The sequence below is a fragment of the Toxorhynchites rutilus genome, chromosome 3 (genome assembly GCF_029784135.1).
Source record: "Toxorhynchites rutilus septentrionalis strain SRP chromosome 3, ASM2978413v1, whole genome shotgun sequence".
Classification (NCBI taxonomy): Eukaryota; Metazoa; Arthropoda; class Insecta; order Diptera; family Culicidae; genus Toxorhynchites; species Toxorhynchites rutilus.
Window position 1 is genome coordinate 36,560,999 of NC_073746.1, and position 12,569 is coordinate 36,573,567.

General features: G+C 36.5%; 1 protein-coding gene across 3 annotated transcripts in view; it reads left to right on the top strand.

Moving 5' to 3' along the window:
- Nucleotides 1-5,666: 5,666 nt before the first annotated feature.
- Nucleotides 5,667-12,569, top strand: part of LOC129779831 (uncharacterized) — an 81,798-nt gene continuing 74,895 nt past the window's right edge. Inside the window, exon 1 of one of the 3 annotated variants that reach the window (XM_055787556.1) lies at nucleotides 5,667-7,435. The gene's annotated coding sequence lies outside the window, so the exon portion shown is untranslated. The remainder of the gene's footprint in view (nucleotides 7,436-12,569) is intronic. The other 2 variants (XM_055787558.1, XM_055787559.1) reach the window with 2 other exon arrangements.

The following is a 12,569-nucleotide window of genomic DNA, read 5'->3' on the forward strand; positions in this document are numbered from 1 at the left end:
TCTCGACCATGTTCATATTATTTTGCGTCAATTTCGTTCATCGTTAGCATCGGCAATTTGTCTCAAATGGATGTCTAGGCAAAAGCAGAGCAGAGGGGACCTTGACTCAGACTGCTTGTGCCAACCGACACTCGACGCTGGGATTTGGAGTGTTGGAATGTTCGGAAAGCTATAACTCACCACTACTACGGTTCCCGGGTGCGCCACTGCCACCGGTGCAGGGAGAGCCCGTTGCGTCTCTGCCTTAGCTGTGTGAACCACGAGGCAATCTAGAATAGTCGGTTTCAATTAATTTATTTGGTTATTATACAGGTCATTTGAGAAATGTAGTGGATTCTTATTTATTGCGGAAAGAGAACGATTGGAAGCTGTGGGTTATATTTCATCCCGCGCTGAAAAGTGACATTTGTGAAAGTGGCCGTATACGTTCTGCACGATTAATGGCAAAAGAGGAAACAACGTTTTACATTTTATCTAATTCTGTAGAACTGTTTGAGTCGATAGTAGTGGACTTATTCTTGGTTTGATTGGTGAAAGTAAACCAGAGGTTAAATTTCAAATTTTCTCAACATTTTCATAAGATTCCTTGAGCGTACAACTAGTTCCTTGAAACTTCTCAAATCAGCCTTCTGCTTGCTTTTTGGTCATAAGATTGTGAAACTCCTACCATTTTCGCCAAATTTATCAAAAAAAGACCCCCACTTTCGGATGAATTTCAGCTTTTACTTTTAAATTGATAATACATGTTGTGAGACAATGTTTTCCGTCATTTAACAGGTAAATCAGTCTTGCGTTATCTTTTGAAATCATATTTTATTATTTTTCTCAAGAGAAAAAATAACTGTTATGATGCACCAAATGTTATTATTTATTTGCAAAAATAAGACATTTTTTGTACCTGTCTGCATAACTCAAATTTTCTTGAATTTCACAGTTCAACTGCAAATGTCGTTTTTGTAGGGACAGAGTTTCTCACCGTTTTAGTGCCTTTGGCCATAAATGGTTTACTTCGTTTGCCAAAATTGCAAATGACGAATTTAATGCCAACTCGTCTTAGGAGTTAGCAGCACCATCTCAGATAGTAGTGGAACGTGTTGAGTGTTAGGACATGGGTCATTTAAGCAACTTTGCACACTTGAAATATTCGAAAAAGAATTAGACTACTTTTTGGAAAAATTCACTTTTTTAATATTTTTTTACAAAGATTTATAATTTAAAAACTATGATACCTACAAAATTTTTGTCAATGTACGAAATTTAGGAAATTGTTTAAGTTTTCACAAAAAGCACCAAATTTTTTTTGGAAAAAATTTTTTTTTGAAAATTAAAATTCATTTTTTCTTGAAAACATATGCTTTTACAATTCTGAAAAAAAAAGATATAAATAGCCCTTAAAATTTCCAACAAGTTTTCCATACATCGGAAGATGGGCACATTTACATGGAAAAAGTTTTTCGAACAACAACTTTTTAATTTTTTTTCTTTGAAAAAATTCTATTAATGTTTAATTCGTAACATTGTTATGTATAAATTATCGCAATTTACATGCTCTGCTAACTTTTCTCTATTTAGAAACATGCGAAGAACATGTCAAACGTGAAAATTTGCACACAAAAATGTTTCAAGTAAAACATTATTTTTTTCAGGAGTCTTCATACAAAAATGACTTATATTCCAAATACTATGTAAGCTAGAAAGTTGATGTCTTCGACAAAAGTTTATATTTTAACAAGGTCTAAAACTTTATCCAATACACTATATCGCTATCTTGACTTTAAACAAAATTAAAATAAGTTGTACTTTTTTCAAAGAAAACATGAAAAAGTTGTTGTTCGAAAAACTTTTTCCCTGTAAAAGTGCCCATCTTCCGATGTATGGACGACTTGTTGGAAATTATAAGCGCTATTCATATATATATATATATATATATATATATATATATATATATTTTTGGGAATTTTTAAAAATAAAAATTTTTGAGAAAAATGAATTTTAATTTTTAAAATAAATTTTATCCAAAAAATTTTTGGTTATGTTTTGTAAAAATTTGAACAATTTCCTACATTTCATCTTTTGACAAGAATTTTGTAGGTATCATAGTTTTTAAATTATGAATTTTTGTAAAAAATTAAGAAACAAAAATTGGCTTTTTCCAAAAAGTAGTCTAATTTTTTTTCGAATATTTCAAGTATGCAAAGTTGCTTAAATTACCCATGTCTTTACACCCACAACGTTTCACTGCTATCTGAGATGGTGCTGCCAACGACCAGTCGAGTTGGCATGAAATTCGTCAAATTGTCTACCAAATCAGGTACTTTCTGATACGCTGGCCTCACATCATAGACTATTGAAAAGATAATTTTAAATTCCCCAAGAACCACGTGCATATCAAATTGAATATATAGTTTATGGGGGAGAAACAAAAAACAAGTTAATAATACTTAGGATTTCGTTATATTTTGAGGTAAATACACATGAAATCATTAAGGTACTTTATTTTTAATGGATACCTGTGGTATTGTGATTTCTTTCTATTGTCTTATTCTTATTATTAGTCTTATTCTAAGGCATCGGGAGCAGTGGTTTTTTTCAGTGAAATGATGTTCATTGGCAGACTATCACAATCAATCTATCATAGAAGTGATTGTGTCATTGAGAATTATGAATATAAGCCATGAAGATAATTAATATTTCATTTCGTTTCATTCTTGTGATGCGATGTAATGCCGATCTCAATAAGTCCTCGTATGATAATCGCTACCATCCTCATAGTATTGATATCATTGTTCGCCAATTGCCCATGTTGACACAGCCCGGGAAACACTCGCTTAAGATATTCGTCACCCCGTCATTTACAGAAACCATTCGCTAACTGTGCTATCTTCATCTGGATTTATTTGTAACAGGGCGCACGTTAACTGGGCTGCAAATCAGTTATGTATCAGTAATAGATGTCTGTTTTGTGCTTTTGCTGTTTTGTCCAGTTAGCGAGTAAAATTCATGTATGGGTGTATGTATGGGTGACACTTTCCTCGTTGGCTTTGATGAAATCTTGCATGAAATTTGAGTGACGCATGATGTTTTGTATCTGATTACTTCAACATGTTTACATTCGAAAAAGGTCTCGTTAATTTGTTTGATAACACGAATTATTGCACACCATTTCATGTTGCATACAACATTCATGGGAACGAAGTTGAAAGAAAGAATGCATAATACATAATTTACCTTCGCATCTGCTCGCAAAACATATTGCTTCTATTTCCTTTATTGCTCACTTGTTTTAGTATTTCCATTGCACAATGGTCCAGGAGATGCATTTAAGTGGAAATTAGTATTTAGAGCACGACAGTTATTCTCTAGACAAAAACTGTCTTCTACAAAGTTGTTACATATGATGGAGCGCTCAATTTCATGTTATTGAAAATAAGGTGACCGAAATTTTCGATGAAATAAAAAAATCTAACTTTCTTATAGATAGATGTGAAGATAGTTCGACAATGATGTAGTCCCAGTTATTTGAGACATCTTTGTAGAAGAAAGTTTTTTCTATCTCTTGAAATAACCGATATGGTGCTTTTTTCTAGGTTGCGTTAGGGTCACCACGAAAAAAAAAATTTTTGTTCTAACTTTTATATTTCAAATTCTACATAAAAATTGTCTTCGAAAGACTTTTAAAACATACTAATACATTTTGCGACGCAGAATTTGTCAACATCTCAACTTTACTCAAAGTTATTGATATTTCTTCCCATTCCATTCTTTCTGGGGCAAACATAAAAGATTTTTGCTGACGGAATTTGAAAGATAGTTCACTAGTTCAATAGTTAACTCTATATAATATGTAATTTTCAAAGATATGTTATTTTTTGTGTTTGAGTAAATTGAAATTGAAATCATGAGTTTTTGGGAGAAACCCCATCAATTACTTTGAGCAGGATTAAGATATTGACAAATTCTGCATCGCAAAATGTTGGTATCGATAAGCTCTAAAAGTGGTAGGAAGTCAATTTTGATGTAGAAATTGAAATATAAAAGTTAGAGTAAAAAAACGGTTTCTTCAGGGTTACCCTAATGCAACTTAGTTAAAAAACAACTTTGTGGTAGATATTTATTCTTTAGACAAAAACTGTCTTCGACAAAGCTGTTACATATGATAGAGCGCTCATTTTTATGTTATCAAAAATAGGGTGACCAAAATTGTCGATGAAATTAAAAATATAATTTTCTTATCTTTATAGATAGAGATAAATATAGTTGGACAATGTTGTAGTTCCAATTTGAACACCTTTGTAGAGCAAAGCTTTTTTCTATCTTTTAATATAATCGATTTAGCGCTTTTGTCCTAAGTTGCATTAGGGTGACCATGAAAAAGCGGGTTTTTGCTCTAACTTTTATATTTCAAATTCTACATCAAAGCTGTCTTCGTACGACTTTTAGAGCTTATCAAGACCAACATTGCAGAACGATGCAGAACTTGTTAATATCTTAATCCTACTCAAAGTTATTGATGGTTTTCTACCCAAAAACTCATGATTTCAATTTTAATTTACTCAAACACGAAAAATAACATAGTTTTGAAAATCATCATGTAGAGTGAACTATGCTCCTTCAAATGATGTCGCCAATAAACTTTGTCTATGTTTGCCCCAGAAGGAATGACAAACAATTGCAGAGAGCGTATTTCTGGGAAGAAATATCAATAACATTGAGTAAAGTTGAGATATTGGTAAGTTCTGCATCGCAAAATGTTTTTATTAGTAAGCTCTAGAAGTCTTTCGAAGACAGTTTGTATGTAGAATTTGAAGTATAAAAGTTAGACAAAAAAACAGTTTTTTTCATGGTTACCCTAACCCAACATAGAAAAAAAAAGCGCTATATCGGTTATTTCAAGAGATAGAAGAAAACTTTGTTCAACAAATATGTCTCAACTGGGACTTCAATATTGTCGAACTATGTTTACCTCTATCTATAATGATAAGAAAGTTAGATTTTTTGATTTCATCGACAATTATGTGTAACAACTTTGTCGAAGACAGTTTTTGTCTGGAGAATATTTGTCGAGCTCTAAATGCTAATTTCCACTTAAATGCACCTCCTGGACCATTGTGCATTGTTATTGTCTCATGGGAAAAATTGCTAGATAAATTTTCCGTCTAATGGTATATATTAGAACATGTATCGTAAGAACGATCCTGCGTAATATGCATTTGTAAACTCTTAATGAACGTAACACTTTTTGTAGAGTGACCCCCATAGATAGAAATCAAAGACGTAGTCCTAAGTCAAAAGACGGGACAATCACAAATAGTACAAATAGTCGGTACTGTCCCGCTTAAAACGATACGTTTGGTCAGCCTACCCATTAGTAAACATTCAAACAGGATTGTTTTGGTTTTCGACATCCCACCCCACTCGGGTCCTGGCCCGCAATCATTTGTTCATACGGTTGGGGATGAGTAGAATCCCCGCGCATTAGAATACAAACACCAACAGTGTGTGTGTGTCTGTGTCAGAACCGGAGCCGGAGAGCGAGCCTCTCGATGGCAAAGCATAGAGAGCCAGATCGCGCACGCGAGCGCGAGGGTGAGATCGCGCGAACGGGATCGATGCAACCGAGTGCGCATCTACTAATGCACTCGCGGCCGTTTAGTACACAGTGTTCGCTGTTACCCGTTGCATCATCTCGTCACCGGTTTGTTAGAATCTTGAGGCGGTGTGCTCTCGGTATTGGTAAACCCCGATGATGATGATCGCTCGCTTTCGATGACGGTGATGCTGATGGTTGATTGTTTGATTCGTTTGGTTGGACGGTGTCAGCGATTTTGGAACTTGGTGGGTTAGTACGCGTCGAGGGCAGATGACAGCCAGCAGCAGCAGCACTAGTAGCAGTAGCCAAGTGCGCAGATAGTGGTGGTGTTGTAACCCGGGGAGTAGAACATCATCCCCGTCCGTCCCAAAAAGTCAGTGTTGTACTTGTGATGTTTGTGTAAAGCCGTGTGATGTTTTCTTCTTGTTTTTCCGCGCGCTGTGTGTTTTTCGAGCTGCTGGCTGGCCTGATCTGTTGCTGCTGCTGCTCATATGGTGATGTGTTTTCTCGGATGAAAATGTGCGCGCGGTTTCTCTCCTCTAAGTTGTTGTAGGGCCTTAATACTAGATGCTTTGGATGAAACGAGGCATTTCGTGTTAGAACGCTGACTAATGTAAACGTGCTAACTGTGGCTGAAGTGTGTTACTGGGGGTATAGTGTTACTTGCAAATTGCTGGTGGCCTCAAAGCGTAGTTAGGGTACACCGCGCCGCGCGTCTGCAACCTGCCACCTCCATCTGTCCACGTCGCCTGTTCCAGAACCGCCGTGAGTGTGACACAGTGGTAATTGATGTTGAAGAGTTCCGAGTGCAGCATCTATGCCAATTTTCCTCCGCCTAATGATCCAATTACGCGCTCAGTGTACAATTAATGTATTTGGTCGAATTGACGTGACGTGTTTGCTGATTGGAAACACATCAGCCAGATCAGCCAAGTGAAGAAGAGTCGGTTTGGTTTATTGGTTCAGTGAAGCGCGCAGAGCAGTTGGCGGCGGTGATCAACGAAAAGGGCGTGACTATCACGCGCGCACACATGTGACGCTTCGTGAATTGTTATTTTTTTTTTGTGTCTGTCGGTCATTTGAATGCGGTTACCAAAAAAGTGCACTCACATATCGCTCGAGTATTTTGTTGTCCATTGTCGGTAGGCAGTGATCACTGTCGAAGGAAAGTAAAACATACCGAGGAAAAAAGATCGTATGCAGAGCAAGAAGAGAAAGAGTAGTGAAAGAAGGGGCACAATTATTCCAATTCTTGAAAAAAAGGACGGCACCACTCAACATCTGGCCTCTCGTAGTCGTCGTCGTCGTTGTTGGCCTCCTCGTTCAGATGGCAATGTGAGTTTTCGAACCCATAAACGTGTGTTTTGTGTGTTGGTTGGTTTTGTGCGCTATTTTTAGAATGTACTAACTTCAAAAACGCTCTTTTGCTTGCTGTGTGTAAATGTGTTCTCTTCTTCTGCTGTTGCTGCTGCTGCTGCTGGCTAATATATTTATATTATGACCATCATGCATTAAAAGACACCCCACATAATTGGGAGAGCGAAGCAGAAAACAGCAGAGAACTATTGCCTGTGTGTTGTATCTTGGTAAGACTTGGAGCGTATTTTGTTTGATTATCTCAGCGACTATGTTATCAGCAGCAGGGACACAACGGAGAAATATTAGTATAAGTCCCTGTTGTTACGGCTTCAACTGCTTCAGAAGGCGATAGCAATTTCCATCAGCTCACTTAAGGCCATCTCTCCACACTGCTTCAGAGTCGGGCATTTCGAGAGCTGCAGAGAGGGCATACAAATAACAGCCCGAAAGGCAGACGAAGAACAAATGCTGGAATGAATTGTCATTGTAAGTTAAATTTGAATTTATTATTATGATACTGAACCCGCGAGCACGGTGAACATCATGGGGGAATACACAGACCACCGAATTCCATGTATATGTAGAGTATAATTGCATGTATGCGGCAGAAGCTCTGCGCTGATGATGCCGATTAGATCGAACGGTGTTGTGTGGACGTGTTGGCGTCTCCATCATCCGTCCCATCGTATCGCTTCGGCCGAAGGCCATAACAAACTACGGTTCTAAGCCTAACATCTCACTCACTCGAAGCACTCTTCCACTCTTTATCAGTGAACAAAGAAACTTGTTGTGCGATGTGCTACTTTTTTCTTATTTCTAATACTAGTACTCTAGTACTTTCTGCATGGCTTGTAGCAGATTAGAAAGAAGTTTACACTAACAAGAAACAACACAGCTAGACGCGACGAAGACCGCAACGAATTGAGTTAACCACTTATTCACAGCAAGTTCGGGGACAGACTTGGTATGGTGCAATTCGCCTTGGGATGGAACTGGTGCGCCAGGCTGTATAGGATATGACGTCAAGCGTGTGGCATCACGACGATGTGTTTATTCCATCTGAGATAGTTACTAGAAGCACGGTATCGTTACGTAACAACGATCAGTGAGTTTCCAGGAATGAGACGTGGAAGAATATTGATTTCAGCAATCTACCAGTTGCCACTAAGGGGAAATGTGGGGAAAGTGATCACCCTAAGGAACATGACCATTTCCTGTGTCCACATACCACTACAATTTCTGTCTTCCGAAGAATATTTAGTGGTTTTTATTTTGAAAATTGAAAATATGTAGTACATTTTTCATTATTAGAAAAAAAAGTTGAAAAAAAAACGAAACGCACAACCTACGGCCGAATGGCTACCGAGAGAACGATTTGCGTTTTCATTCATATTTTGACATGCGACAGCTCCACTGAAGTAGAGGGTGACTTGAAAGTCATGAAATTCTTCAATCCTAAGGAAACTATCAATATGGTGTCAATAGTCAATAGTTGTACTATTAAACAAGCAGGTAACCACTTTGCCCCCACTACCCCTATATTTATCAATGCCACACTTGCCACATACAAGGAACCGTATCATAATGGGCATATCGCAACAATCATTCCCACCATTCATTTTTAATTTCCAACTTTGCGTAGGTCCAAGACACGATCGCATTGTGGATAAGTGACTACAAAATTATTTCATTTAATTAGATTGTTTATCACTTTAAATATTATTAGAGAAAGAAACAGAATCTGAAAACGATCTCTGTTGAGCAATACCAAATGAAATCATTTGAGACGATTTCTAAAATTTCAAAAGTTTATAGGAGGTTGTGCTCAAGATACGACCGCATTGTTAACGTAGAACTACGCTGTAGTTTAATTCAAGTCGCTTGTTATAACTGCGGATATTATTTTATAAAGCTACGAAAATTTTGAAATAACCATTCTACCAGTTTGGACGCTCTGAATTGTTTTTTTTTGTTATTGTAGAATCATTTGACGATAATTGCTTGATGATTCATTCTTGTGCTCGCAGAACAATACATGTTCGAGATAGGCGCAGCTGTCATCCTTAGTGGAGAACGTTTAGCTACTGGCGCGAAACCAAATCACATACAAAATTCCAGAACGACATTTACTTTCTTGGTGACTAAATAAACGAAATAAACTCTGTTAATCTCAACAACCCCGAAAAGAGTAGCACTGCTTCATTATGATCAAGATTAGCGCAAAATCCTAGTTGAAAGCAGTTTTGCGACTGGCACGAGAACCCAATTAAATAAATAACTTATTATAACTTATTGAAGAACTTGGTATTCTCCAAATATTTTTTTGGTGCACAACCTTAACACCTGCTTCACCATAGCGTCAGTTCAATGCATTGATGACAGAAAACAAACAATGTTAACTACTTGGAAAAAGGCTGAATATTTGCCTCAGCAGAGATTCATTATCAATACACTAGCGTAAATATTTCCCTTCCGTTATCTCCCCTTCTTGTTTATATTTATCATTACGACTGCATAATTTGCAACACCAAACAATCGTCAATCATAGCATAAAAAAATTAGGCGAAAAATTAGGTTACAGGGCCAATGCACACGGGAGCATATACAAATGGGGTTTCAGTGTAGCGAAGATGCATTATTTTTACGTACGCACACAAATATCCATATATCGATGGCTTGAAGCTAAATATACACACACTTATCTCCGTTTTGGGCTCTTCTCAACAGAAGCCCTATCTGTTAATATTGCCAGTCTAGATTAGCTTAGCTGTCATCCTTTGTGAGGACAGTTTTCCTATCGTCATGAGAAACCAAATCGCTGACCAAATTCCAGAACATTTTTTTTCTTTGTATTTTCTTGGTGAGCTGATAGCATAGCTTAATGATTTCCCATACAATTGTGTAGCTCAAAACCTTATTGTAATGGCGTCAGTTTGATGCAATGATTACAATGCCAGAGACATCAGCGAGTGAGTAGTTTGGTCGCGTCCACAGCTCAATCCGAAACGAAGACATGTGATGACGCAAAACAAGGAAGAACAAGCGATATTCATTGCTTTGAATACAGAACGAGACTGAAAGTTTGCCTCCCTTCCTTGCTTGAGACTTTAAACTTCTTCAGTTCATTCGTCTCTTACCTTCAAAAAGGCCCTTGGAAAACTTTACTTCATCCATCATATTACTCCTCCACCTCCATTGCCTTGTGAAAGGCTTTCGATCCCTCGTCGCCCAGCTCGCCCATAAACGAGGTTGTTCAGTCGATTTCCTCACGAAGAATGAAGGCTTGCCTTGGTTAGGTTAGGTTTTGTATTATAGAGACTTTAAACTTTTTCAGTTCATTCGTCTCTAGCCTTGAGAAAAGCCCTTGAAAAACTTTACTCTACTCCTGCACTACACCTCCGCCTTCATTGAAAGGCACCCGATCCCTCGCCGTCCAGCTCGTCCAACAACGATGTTGTTCAGTCGGTGTCCACGCAAAGAATGAAAGCTTGCCTCAGCGAGATCCACTGTTTATACTCTAGGCAAATATTCCCCTTCGTTCTTCTTCTTTTCCTTTGTTCATGGAGACTTTACATCTTACGACTTCCCCTTCGTTGCTCGTTATTGACAGCTTTGTTCAGAAAAGCACACAAATGGACAGAACAAATGTATGAGGAAATGGGAATGCTTCCAATTTTCATCAATTTAAACCATATACAGACTATGGGATTGTAATGAATAGCATATCAAACACATTTTAGGAAAATTCCGATTCGTTTGGTATATAAATCGCCAAAATCCGTTCGCGCAAAAATAGTTATTAACGTTAAGTTTATTTCATAAAAACGTGACCTGTTTTCTGATTTGGCACCCTTAATAAAAAACGTTGTCCTTCGTCAAAACATGTAGTTTTGATTCGAATGAAAGTTTGTATTTGGTTTGGTGTGGAGGAAACATGAGTTTTCCACAGCAATTGGGAATATTTTGATTCAAGTGTAACTTTCCAATAGGGCGTACCAATTTGAGTAAGATAAATCTTTGATAATTGATGTACCGAAAACTATGAGTCGTGCAGAAATAGTGTCTTAGGTGCGTTAATCGATCGCTTTCAATGTAAATGCACTGTTCGTTTCACGGACACTGTGAAAAGAGATAATATTGCAATGTAAGCTCTGTCTATTTTCAACTTTGTGGGATTAAATAAGCCAGATTTCAAATACACAATCCGTTAGCATTCACAAGTCACCGGGCTAGCGACCACGAAACAGTTTCTCTTAAAGCTTTCCAAATGACCTTTCTCGAAACCTTGCCCTTGATTTTCCTAATTGACCTTGAGGCGAATGAACCGAAAAAGTGTAAAGCTCTTGTGCTCGTACAAAAATAAATCCAAAGTATTTTCATCGCATTTGAGTACATGTTGAGTACGTATTTACAAAGTGTTTTTATTTATTTATTTCATTCATGGTTCAGTCATAATGGTAGCTGTGACAGGTGACCTGATTTTTAACTCCGAGCAGATGGTATCCCTATTCAGGAATTCATAACGTTTGTGTTTGTATAATCCATGAAAATGTGAGTCTTATGCTTCATAGTCTCAAAAAATATCCTTTTAACATTGAATGCAAAGGATATGACGAATTCCCCAACTCGTCTTAGGAGTTGGCAGCATCATCTCAGGTAGCAGTGAGACGTTGTGGGTGTAAAGACATGGGTAATTCAAGCACCTTTGCATATTTGAAATATTCGAAAAAGAATTAGACTACTTTTTGGAAAAAGCCAAAATTTTTTTCTTAATTTTTTTACAAAAATTTATAACATAAAAACTGTTATATCTACAAATTCTTGTCAAAGGTTGAAATGTAAGAAATTTTCAAATTTTCACAAAAAAATACCAAAAATTTTTTATATATATATTTATAAAAATTATTTAAAAATTTTCACTGACAAAAAAGTTATTTAAACAAATAAAATTCATTTTTCTCAAAAATTTATTTTTTTTATATTCCCGAAAATATATATATGAATAGCCCTTACAATTTCCAACAAGTCGTCCATACATCGGAAGATGGGCACTTTTACAGGGAAAAAGTTTTTCGAACAAGAACTTTTTCATATTTTCTTTGAAAAAAATACAACTTATCCTAATTTTGTTTAAATTCAAGATAGCGATATAATGTATTCGACAAAGTTTTAGATCTTGTTAAAATATAAACTTTTGTCGAAGACAAAACGTTGACGTTTTTGAGAAAAATGAATTTTAATTTTTGAAATAACTTTTTTGCCAGCGAAAATTTTTTCCAAAAAACTTTTGGTATTTTTTTGTGAAAATTTAAACAATTCCCTAGATTTCACCCTTTTACATGAATTTTGTAGGTATTTTCTTTCAATTTTTTCTCTAGATAGAAAAAATAGTAAATTGTCATTTGATTTCTTTTTTGTTAATAAACCCTTATAGATAATCTGGAAAGCATCTGCTTGCAGGTTTTGCGAGGGTGGGCTCATAGTTTCATTGTTGAATGCTCCGTCAGGCCCTGATTTGATAAATGATTGATTTTATTTATATCATCGTCAGACAAAATATACCAATTGAACATCATTGAAGCCAATATTCTTACCCTTTTCACGACTCTAGACCATATTT